Source organism: Myotis brandtii, unplaced genomic scaffold (assembly GCF_000412655.1).
Source record: "Myotis brandtii unplaced genomic scaffold, ASM41265v1 scaffold373, whole genome shotgun sequence".
Lineage (NCBI taxonomy): Eukaryota > Metazoa > Chordata > Mammalia > Chiroptera > Vespertilionidae > Myotis > Myotis brandtii.
In genome coordinates, this window is record NW_005364339.1 from 819750 (window position 1) to 830433 (window position 10684).

General features: G+C 40.9%; 1 protein-coding gene and 1 long non-coding RNA gene across 3 annotated transcripts in view; one reads left to right on the top strand and one right to left on the bottom strand.

Annotated features, from left to right (window-relative positions):
- The window catches only part of LOC106727126, a 20311-nt gene extending 17172 nt beyond the window's left edge, over positions 1-3139 (bottom strand). Inside the window, exon 1 of the long non-coding RNA XR_001363286.1 lies at positions 3024-3139. This is a non-coding gene — a long non-coding RNA (uncharacterized LOC106727126). The remainder of the gene's footprint in view (positions 1-3023) is intronic.
- The window catches only part of PLOD2 (procollagen-lysine, 2-oxoglutarate 5-dioxygenase 2), a 268114-nt gene that overhangs the window by 10371 nt on the left and 247059 nt on the right, over positions 1-10684 (top strand). The window lies entirely within an intron of this gene.

A 10684-nucleotide genomic window follows, 5' to 3' on the forward strand; every position in this document is an offset into this window, starting at 1 on the left:
GAACATCCATGTGAGAGAGACACATCAACCAGTTGCCTCCCACACATGCTCCAACTGAGGCTGGGGATTGAACCAGCAACTCAAGTACTAGTTCCCCCCCGCCCCCCCGATTGGGAATCAAACCCACAACCCTCCAGTGCACAGGCCGAGGATCTAAACACTAAGCAATGCTGTTCAGGGCTGTGTCTGCCTGTTCTTGAAATTCTATTTATTGTTTAAATTTAGCTCCTAGAAGTTCTTCTTCTTACTGTCTTTTGTTTGGCTCTCTTTTGAACTTAATGCAGTTGGTTTATACAAATCATACATGCTTTGTGTGATAGATGTTTATGTTTACTAAATTATAAATTCTTTGAAGTAAGGGCTGAGTCCTATTCATCTTTATGCTCTTCATAGTACTTCCCTATTTTTTGAACATAGAGAAGATTCTCAATTTATGTTTGTTGTTTTTAGTCCACCCAGAGAATTATGAAAAGTGGCATGCAGTCAGTGAGATTGCTAGCTGCTCCTTTTCCCGGGATTTAATTAAATTCACTGAGCTTCCTTTCTCTACCTGGGACCATACACTACACTATCATAGTCTCACAATTTACCAGTGAATCATCAGGCAAGGCCTTGTTTCTGAATTGTGGTGGGCAATTCTTCTCCATATGTTATATTTTTTGCTCTACTTTCCCTGCTCATTTCTGAATTACCTTCAGAAATGCATTCATTGGTTGGATACCATGATATTCTTTTTATACATGGTGAAGTGGAGATTTGGAATGGTTATATAATTTACAGAAGATCACATAGCTGCAAAGCTACATGAGAGGGGCATGTGCCCTTTCTTCAGTCCATGCTCCATGTCTTTCTTGACCTCTTTATTGTTCTGTTGGACTTTGGGACCTGTGGGCATTAGAGACCTAAAGAAGCAAAGGAACTCGTTGCTAAAAGAAAAGGCACATACCTTGTAGGTTTACATTATGGAGGGATAGGTAAAAAATTAAGGCAAACTGTGACCTAGGTCAGGGTGATAAACTATGGACCAAAGGCCAAATCCCATGGGACAGATATGGCTACTTGTTTAAATATGGTTGGTGAGTTAACAATGGTTTTTACATTTTTCAATGGTTGAAAAATAGCAAAGGAAAACTAATGTATTGTTCCATGTGAAAATAATGAAATTCAATTTTCAGGGTCCATAAAGTTTTATTAGCTCACAGCCACAATTATCCATTTACATATTGTCTGTGATTGCTTTGGGGCTAAGTGCAGAGTTGATTAGTTATAGAGACTATATGACCTTCTGCCCTGTAGACAAAAGTTGTGCCAACTTGTGCCTTAGAAGGCGACAGTCCCACTTAAGCTGTGGCTTATGCAGATCTTCTGCTCCCTTGGAAATAGCTGGACTCTGGATAGTCGCTGTGGGCTCTGGGCATTTGCGAGGCCTGTTATTTATTTTTTAAAGATTAAGGTGCACAGCCTGATTATTTGATTTACATATAGTGTGGAAATGATTACCACATTAGGTTCAGTTCACATCTATGTTCTCATATAGATACAATAAAAGGAAAAGGAAACCATTTTCTTCGTCGATGAGAGCTCTTAGGATTAGTTCTCTAAACATCTTTTCTATATAGCGCACAGCAGTGTTAACTGTAGTTAGTCCTAGTACTTATTTATCTTATGACTGGACATTTATACCTTTTGGAGAGGACTGTTTTTCATTTTAGACCTTTGAATTCAAACATAGAACTTCTCTGTTATACCATTTTAAACATGGCACTTGATGCTAACTAGACAAGTACTTTGGTGTAAATAGTGTACTTATGATCAGAAACGAATGAAACACTCTGATGGCTATTTGGAAAGGAGATGCATATTTCTTCAGAGCATGTGTGTGTTTTTTAGAAATTTGGTCTAGAAACTTGGTTATAAATTTGTGGCTAGGTTCCTGGCAGGAAATGATTAACACATTTATCAACGAGTATTTTTATTATTCAACTGTTGCTATAAATTAGGCTAAACTGAGAAATTGGTTGCTTTAAAAGTGAAATATATTTTTCTGTTTTACTAGCTTTTTGTGTACTCTATGTGCTTACCTCACTAAACTAAACTGAAATGATCGAACCAATAATCAGAGCTATTGAGATTTTAGTTAACCAAGAAATAGATATCCAGAGTAGTAGAATGGTAAACAGTGTTATGATTTGTTGTCCTTATACTACTTACTAGCCAAGACCCATCTCTTGCCATTTGTGTTTTGTAATCATGCTACTGAAGATGGTCTAGGAATATAGAACTGATTATTACTCTACTAGAGGCCCGGTGCACGAATTCATGCACCAGTGGGGTCTCTCGGCCTGGCCTGCAGGATCGGGGAGAAACCGGCTCTCCAACATCCCCCAAGGGGTCCAGGATTGTGAGAGGGTGCAGGCCAGGCCAAGGGACCCCACCGGTGCACGATCGGGGCTGGGGAGGGATGCAGGAGGTTGGCCAGCCTGGGAGGGACTGCAGGAGGGCTCCAGGGTGTGTCCGGCCCATCTCGCCCAGTCCCTATTGGCTGAACCCCAGCAGCAAGCTAACATACCGGTTGGAGCATCTGCCCCCTGGTGGTCAGTGCACATCATAGCTACTGGTCAACTGGTCGACTATCTGCCCCCTGGTGATCAGTGCACATCAGAGCGAGCGGTTGAGTGACCTTAGCATATCATTAGCATATTGTGCTTTGATTGGTTGAATGGCTGATGGGTTGACCAGACACTTAGCGTATTAGGCTTTTATTATATAGGATTAACTGTGTCACTAGAATGCCCCTTCAAAAAATAGTGTTTATAATTTAAAAATACAGTAACTTCAAACAACTTTAAAAAATATGTTTTTATTTTTTTTAGAGAGAGGGGAAGGGAGAAATATAGAGATAGAAACATCTATGAGAGAGAAACATCTATGCACTGCCTCCTGCACTCCCCCCACTGGTGATCAAGCCTGCAACCCAAGCATGTGCCCTGACTGGGAATTGAACTTGGTTCATAGGTTGACACTCAACCTCTGAGCCATCCTGGTCAGGTTCAAATCACTTTTAATGTTTCCTACTCAGAGTAACTTTAAAACAAAATTCAAACAGCAGAGGTATGTTCAAACAACTAACATGGAAGACTAAATGGTGAGGAAAAGTGTTCGTAACAAACATTGTTGAGTTTCTAAAGTGGGCCAACGTTGAAATTAAATTTCATTTGTGAGATTAATTGTCATGTTGATTTTACTATGTCTTTTATTATTTTGGATGCATAAGACATCCCAGTGTTTATTACATTAATTGTTCATCTGTGCATTTTCTTTATGGTTATATTCTCAAACATTTAAAAGGAATTGTATTAATTTTCTAGTTACTACTATTATGTAATTATTATTATTATTTAATCCTCACCCAAGGATATGTTTAGAGAGGGGAAGGGAGGGAAAGGAATATTGATGTGAAAGAGAAACATCGATCAGTTGCCTTTCCTATGCACCCCAACCCAGGATCAAACCCACAACCTGGGTATGTGCCCTGACTGGATATCAAACCTGCAACCTTTTAGTGCATGGGGTGACGCTAAACCAACTGAGCCACCAAGCCAGAGCAACTTACTACTAATCCTATATAATAAAGAGGTAATATGCAAATTAACCCTCACGCCCTCATAAGATGGCTGCCTACGATCAGGCCGGCAGGGGGGTTAGTGAGGGACAACCAAACAACTAAACAAGCAAGCTGCATGGGTGACCAGGCTGGCAGGGGGGTTAGTGAGGGACAACCAAATAACTGAACAAGCAGGCTGCATGGGCGACCAGGCTGGCAGGGGGGGGCATTTGGGGGGTGACCAGGCTGGTGGGGGGGGCAGTTAGGAGTGATTAGGCTGGCAGGGGGCGGGGGTAGTTGGAGGCGACCTGGCCAGCAGCAGGAGGCAGTTAGAGGCAACCAGGCTGGCAGAGGGGGCAGTTAGGGGCAATCAGGCTGGCATGCAGAGGCAGTGAGGGGCGATCAGGCCGGCCGGGGCAGGGAGCAGTTAGGGGCAATCAGGCTGGCATGCAGAGGCAGTGAGGGGCGATCAGGCCGGCCGGGGCAGGGAGCAGTTAGGGGCAATCAGGCTGGCATGCAGAGGCAGTGAGGGGCGATCAGGCCGGCCGGGGCAGGGAGCAGTTAGGGGCAATCAGGCTGGCAGGCAGGTGAGCGATTAGGAGCCAGCAGTCCAGGATTGTAAGAGGGATGTCCGACTGCCGGTTTAGGCCTGATCCCTGGGATCCAGCCTAAACCGGCAGTCGGACATCCCCCAAGGGGTCCCAGATTGGAGACGGTGCAGGCTGGGCTGAGGGGACCCCCCCCCCCAGGTATGTGCCCTTGACTGGGAATTGAACCTGTCACCCTCTGGTGCTCAGGCTGATGCTCTAACCAATGAGCCATGCCGGCCAGGGCTCTAACCAATGAGCCATGCTGGCCAGGGCTCTGTTTTTTTAAACATGTAATCATATTTTTTTTCTGATTCTAGTAGTATACTAAACACCAGCCTTATTTTAGCATCTAAAAAAAATCAGCAAATACAGAATTTAAATAATTTCTTAACACAAAGAAACTGGCTAACAGTTTAGAGGCAGACTAAAATGCCCTCCCTAATGCCTTCCCTGGGGAAGTCTTAAAGAGCTGTTAAAATGAGGGCAAACTGGCCCTTTGATGGAATTTTCCAGTAATGCCCAAGCCAGCTGTGAGGCCCCTTGTCTTCAGAGGTCTTCTCTCTCCATCTCTAGCCTTGCTGGGTCATTTCTGGCCTTGAGCTGGCACCACAGCTCTGACCAGAGTGCCCTGCCAGTCCAGACTCTCTGAAATTCCTGTCAGCCATGTCTAGAGAAGGACAATTCTCCTTTTCTTCTTAGTTTAGTTTAAACAGGGTTGGAATTTTTTAAACAGTGACTTTACTAAGTAACCAAGGGCAAAACAAAAAACCTGAAACTGGAAAACCACCAAAGCAAAGAAATGAACAGACTTACAAAGTAGAGACTCAGAATTCTGCTCTACTCTGACTCTAGCTGAGACCTGCATACCTAGCATCCTAGGGGCTCATAGGTTCTGTGTCCTCGCTCAGCTTTTCATTCTCCACTCTTTCATCCCACTCTTTACTTCTATCACTTTATTTTACACACAGCTCTTTCTTCTCCAGGCTTGGAGTGCAGGAAGTCCATGGGTAGATAGGTGTTAATAAGTCATGAAATAGTAAAAAAATATATATATTTGGTCTCTGCCCCAGTTCCTGCTAATATTTGGTGTTTGACTTTGGTTCCTGACACAAGGCTCTTGGGTGATAGTAGCATCTTTTGTTCTAATGAAACAGCTCTTGGTGGGCTCTGGGATAGGGGCTGGTTACTAGAAAGACAAAGCCAAGATTAGAAGCTTAGAACTGTCAGTCCTACCCACCACCTTCTGAAGAGGGAAAGGGGTTAGAAAATAAGTAAATAATCATTCATGCCTACATGATGAAGCCTCTATACAAATCTCTGAAGTACGGGATTTGTAGAGCTTCTGGGTTGGTGATGCATTTATAATCTAGGAGGGTGGTGCACCCCAACTCCATGGGATCCTTCCTGACCTTACTCTATGTATCTCTTTATCTAGCTATTCACTTGTATCTTTTAAAATACTGTTTGTAGCCCTAGCCGATTTGGCTCAGCAGATAGAGCATTGGCCTGTGGACCAAAGGGTCCCGGGTTTGATTCCAGTCAAGGGCACGTACCTTGGTTGTAAACTCCTCTCCGGCCTGGGCCCTGGTCAGGGCTGGTGCAGGAGGCAACCAATCGATGTGTTTCTCTCACACTGATGTTTCTCTCTCTGTCTTTCCATCTCTCTTCCACTCTCCCTAAAAAAATCAATGAAAAAATATCCTTGGGTGAGGATTAACAACAACCAAAAAAAGTAAATAAATAAATAAATAAATAAAATACTCTAGAAATAGTGAGTAAACTTTTCCTAGGTTCTATGAGCCACTCTAGCCAGTTATTGAACCTGGGGGGGGGGGGTCTTGGGAACCTCTGATTTGTAGCCAAGTCATACAGGAGTTGTGGATAACAGGGACCTACTACTTGCGATTGGCATCTGAAGTGGGAGCAGTTTTTTTAAAAAAAATATATTTTATTGATTTTTTACAGAGAGGAAGGGAGAGGGATAGAGAGTTAGAAACATCGATGAGAGAGAGAAACATCGATCAGCTGCCTCCTGCACACCCCCTACTGGGGATGTGCCTGCAACCAAGGTACATGCCCTTGACCAAAATCGAACCTGGGACCCTTCAGTCCGCAGGCTGACACTGTATCCACAGAGCCAAACCGGTTACGGTGGGAGCAGTTTTATAGTATTAATACTTTAGTCTGTGGGGTATGCCGTAATTCTGGTTGAATTGAATTGAATTGAATTACAGGACACCCAGTTGGTGTGGGAAAATTGGTCAATGTGGGGAAAAATCCATATCTCTTATCAGAAGTGTTGTGTGTAAGTAATGCAGGAGAAACAGTTTTTCCTAGACATGTGGAAGCTAGACATTTTTATACTTTCATAGGACATATCAGCATAACCATAGCCAGTACCAGGGGTGGGGAAAGTCTGGCCCGTAGGCTGAATAAGGCCCATGAAATCATTTCGTCTGCCAAGCATTAGGGGTGAATTAATTAAATGTTTGACCAAATATAGCAGGCTAATTTTAAGTCGATAATTTCATATGGCCCACAAATGATGTTATAAATATCCAAATGACCCTTGGCAGAAAAAAGGTTCCCACCCCTGATTAGACAGTCTGCTTTTTTGATAGGTGAAAGTTTTTATGTATTTTTGTCTGTAAGTCTTTTGGTATTGCTTTAATTCTTGGTTTTGAGTAATTTACATTTGCTAACATGAATTGACATACTTGCATAAATCTACATTTATTTAATTAACTAAACTTCAAAAATTCTCCCAGAATCCATTTTCTTTCTAGAAGTAACTGTGTCTTAACTTCTTTTTTTTAAAAAAAAACAATAATAATCCCCCCCTTTTTATTCCTTAGAATAGTTTACAGTATAAACATGTTTTCATGTTATAAAAGCTTAACTCATAAGTTTACGGTAAGGATAAAGAAAAGTGTTCTTTAGAAGATAAATACTCATCCAATAATTATTATGAAACATGAAAACTTTCTATTTTTCCTTAGCTGTCAGAAAACTGAAAGTTGTCTTAATGTTCAGTTACAGAGATGTCGCTTCCAAAATTCTTAATACAGTTATTCATCTTGTAACCTTTATCATTTAACAATATATTGTGAATATTTTTAGGTATTACTATACATGACATTTAATGACTGCTTAGTATTCTTCCAAAGGATGTACCACAATTTACTTACACATTGTTCTAATATAATATAGCAATGGGCATCTTTGTTTAGAGATGCAGTTAATTCCACAGGATAAATTTTAGAAGTGGGTTTGTTCCCGGAAAGGTGGTACCACCATATTCATTTTTTCTATAGAAAGTAGAGAAGTAAAAGAAATATCAGTAGAATATTGCTACTTTGACAAGAACACTAAGGTACAGTTGTATACATTTAGTAGTTTCTGGGAAAGGTCAGTTTGTTGACAATTGAGCTGTCCTTGAAAAGTCATTTGGCAGTTCTGATTTCCGATCTGCTTTCTGATCAACTGGGCAAAGGGCATATTTTTTAAATTTTTTTCTTTATTGATTAAGGTATTGCATATGTGTCCTTATTCCCCCATAACCCCCCTCCTCCCGCTCGTGCTCTTACTCCCCTAGTGTCTGTGTCCATTGGTTAGGCTTATATGCATGCATATAAGTCCTTTGGTTGATCTCTCCCCCTTCCCCCCAACCTCCCCTTCCTTCCCTCTGAAGTTTGATGATCTGATCCATGCTTCTCTGTCTCTGCATCTATTTTTGTTCATCAGTTTATGTTGTTCATGATATTCCACAAATGAGTGAGATCATGTGATATTTATCTTTCTCTGACTGACTTATTTCGCTTACCATAATGCTCTCCAGTTCCATCCATGCTGTTGCAAATGGTAGGAGTTCCTTCCTTTTTACAGCAGTGTAGTATTTCATTGTGTAGATGTACCACAGTTTTTTAATTCACTCATCTGCTGATGGGCACTCATTTGTTTCCAAATCTTAGCTATGGTAAATTGTGCTGCTATGAACATAGGGGTGCATATATCCTTTCTGATTGGTGTTTCTAGTTTCTTGGGATATATTCCTAGAAGTCGGATCACTGTGTCAAATGGGAGTTCCATTTTTAGTTTTTTGAGAAAATTTCATACTGTCTTCTGCAGTTGCTGCACCAGTCTGCATTCCCACCAGCAGTGCAGGAGGGTTCCTTTTTCTTGGCATCCTCTCCAGCACTTGTTGTTTGTTGATTTGTCGATGATAGCCATTCCGACAGGTGTGAGATGGTATCTCATTGTCATTGTGATTTGCATCTCTTGAATGATTAGTGACTTTGAGCATGTTTTCATATGTCTCTTGGCCTTCTGTATGTTCTCTTTCGAAATTATCTATTTAGATCCGTTGCCCATTATTTTTTTTATTGGATTGTTTATCTTCCTTTTGTTAAATTGTATGAGTTCCCTGTAAATGTTGGAGATTAAACCCTTAACGTAGATAACATTGGGAAATATGTTCTCCATGCAGTGGGCTTTCTTGTTTTGTGGATGGTTTCTTTTGCTGTGCAGAAGCTTTTTATTTTGATGTAGTCCCATTTGTTTATTTTCTCCTTAGTTTCCATTGGCCTTAGGAGCTGTATCAGTGAAGATATTGCTTTGGCAATGTCTGAGATTTTGCTGCCTGTGGATTCCTCTAAGATTTTTATAGTTTCCCATCTTACATTTAAGTCCTTTATCCATTTTGAGTTTATTTTTATGTATGTTGTAAGTTGGTGGTCTAGTTTCATTTTTTGCATGTATCTGTCCAATTTTCCCAACATCTTTTATTGAAGAGACTGTCTTGACTCCATTGTATGCTCTTGCCTCCTTTGTCAAGTATTAAATGAGCATAGTGGTTTGGGTCAATTTCTCTTTATTCTATTCCATTGATCTATATGTCTGTTTTTATGCAGTTCCAGGTAGTTTTGAGAACAGTGGCTTTGTAATATAGCTTGATATCTGGTATTGAGATCCCTCCTACTTTGTTCTTCTTTCTCAGGATTGCTGTAGCTATTCGGGTTCTTTTTTTATTCTGGATGAATTTTTGGAGAGTTTATTCTAGGTCTGTGAAATATGCCATTGGCATTTTAATGGGGATTGCATTGAATCTATAGATTGCTTTGGGTGGTATGGACATTTTAATGATGTTGATTCTACCAATTCATGAACACAGCATGTTCTTACATCTGTTTATGTCTTCCTCAATCTCTTTTTTTAGTGTCCTGTAGTTTTCCAAGTACAGGTCTTTTACCTCCTTAGTTAAGGTGCGATGGTAAAGGGGATTGTTTTTTTAATCTCTCTTTCTGTAAATTCACTAGAAACTGCCTTTTGACCCAGTGATCCCATTTCTAGGAATATATCCTAAAAACCCTGAAACAGCAATCAGAAAGAATATATGTACCCCTATGTTCACAACAGCATCATTTACAATAGCTGAGATCTAGAAACAGCCCAAGTGGCCATCAGTAGATGAGTGGATAAAAAAATCAGTGGTACATTTACACCATAGAATACTATGCTGCTATAAAAAATAAGGATCTCTTACCCTTTGAAACATCATGGAGGGACCTGGAGACTTGGGGATGTGCCTGCAACCCAGGTACATGCCCTTGATCAGAATTGAACCTGGGACCCTTCAGTCCGCAGGCGGATGCTCTATCCACTGAGCCAAACCGGTCAGGGCTGGGATTGTTTTTTTAATCTCTCTGTAAGTTCACTGTTGGTGTATGAAAATGCCATAGATTTCTGGGCATTCATTTTGTATCCGGCTACATTGCCAAATTCATTTGTTAAGTCTAATAGTTTTTTTGATGAAGTCTTTAGGGCAGTGGTTCTCAACCTTCCTAATGCCATGACCCTTTAATACGCTGGATACTCGTATGTGGGTGTATCTGCATGTGGGCGGACCCGCCTGGAGACGGATAGAGGAGCGGTGTCTCGGTTCCTGGTTCCTAAGACCATCGAAAATATGTGTTTTCCGATGGTCTTAGGCGACCCCTGTGAAAGGGTCATTTGACCCCCAAAGGGGTCGCGACCCACAGGTTGAGAACCACTGCTTTAGGGTTTTGTATGTACAGTATCATGTCATCTGCGAATAATGACAGTTTTACATCTTCTTTTCTAATTTGGATACCTTTCATTTCTTCTTCTTGTCTAATCACTATGGCTAGCACTTCCAGTAATATGTCGAACAGGAGTGGTGAAAATGGGCATCTCTGTCTTGTTCCTGTTCTTAGGTGAAATAGTTTTAGTTTTTGCCCATTGAGTATGATTTTGGTTGTAGGTTTATCAACATTTATTATGTTGAGGTATGATTCCTCTATTCCTACTTTGCTGAAGGTTTTTATCAAGAAAGGGTGTTGGATTTTGTCAAATGCTTTTTCTGCATCAATTAATATGACTATGTAATTTTTATCTCTTTTTTTAAATTTTCTTTTCTTTTTTTTATTAGTTAAGGTATTACAAATGTGTCCTCATCCCCCCATTAACCCCC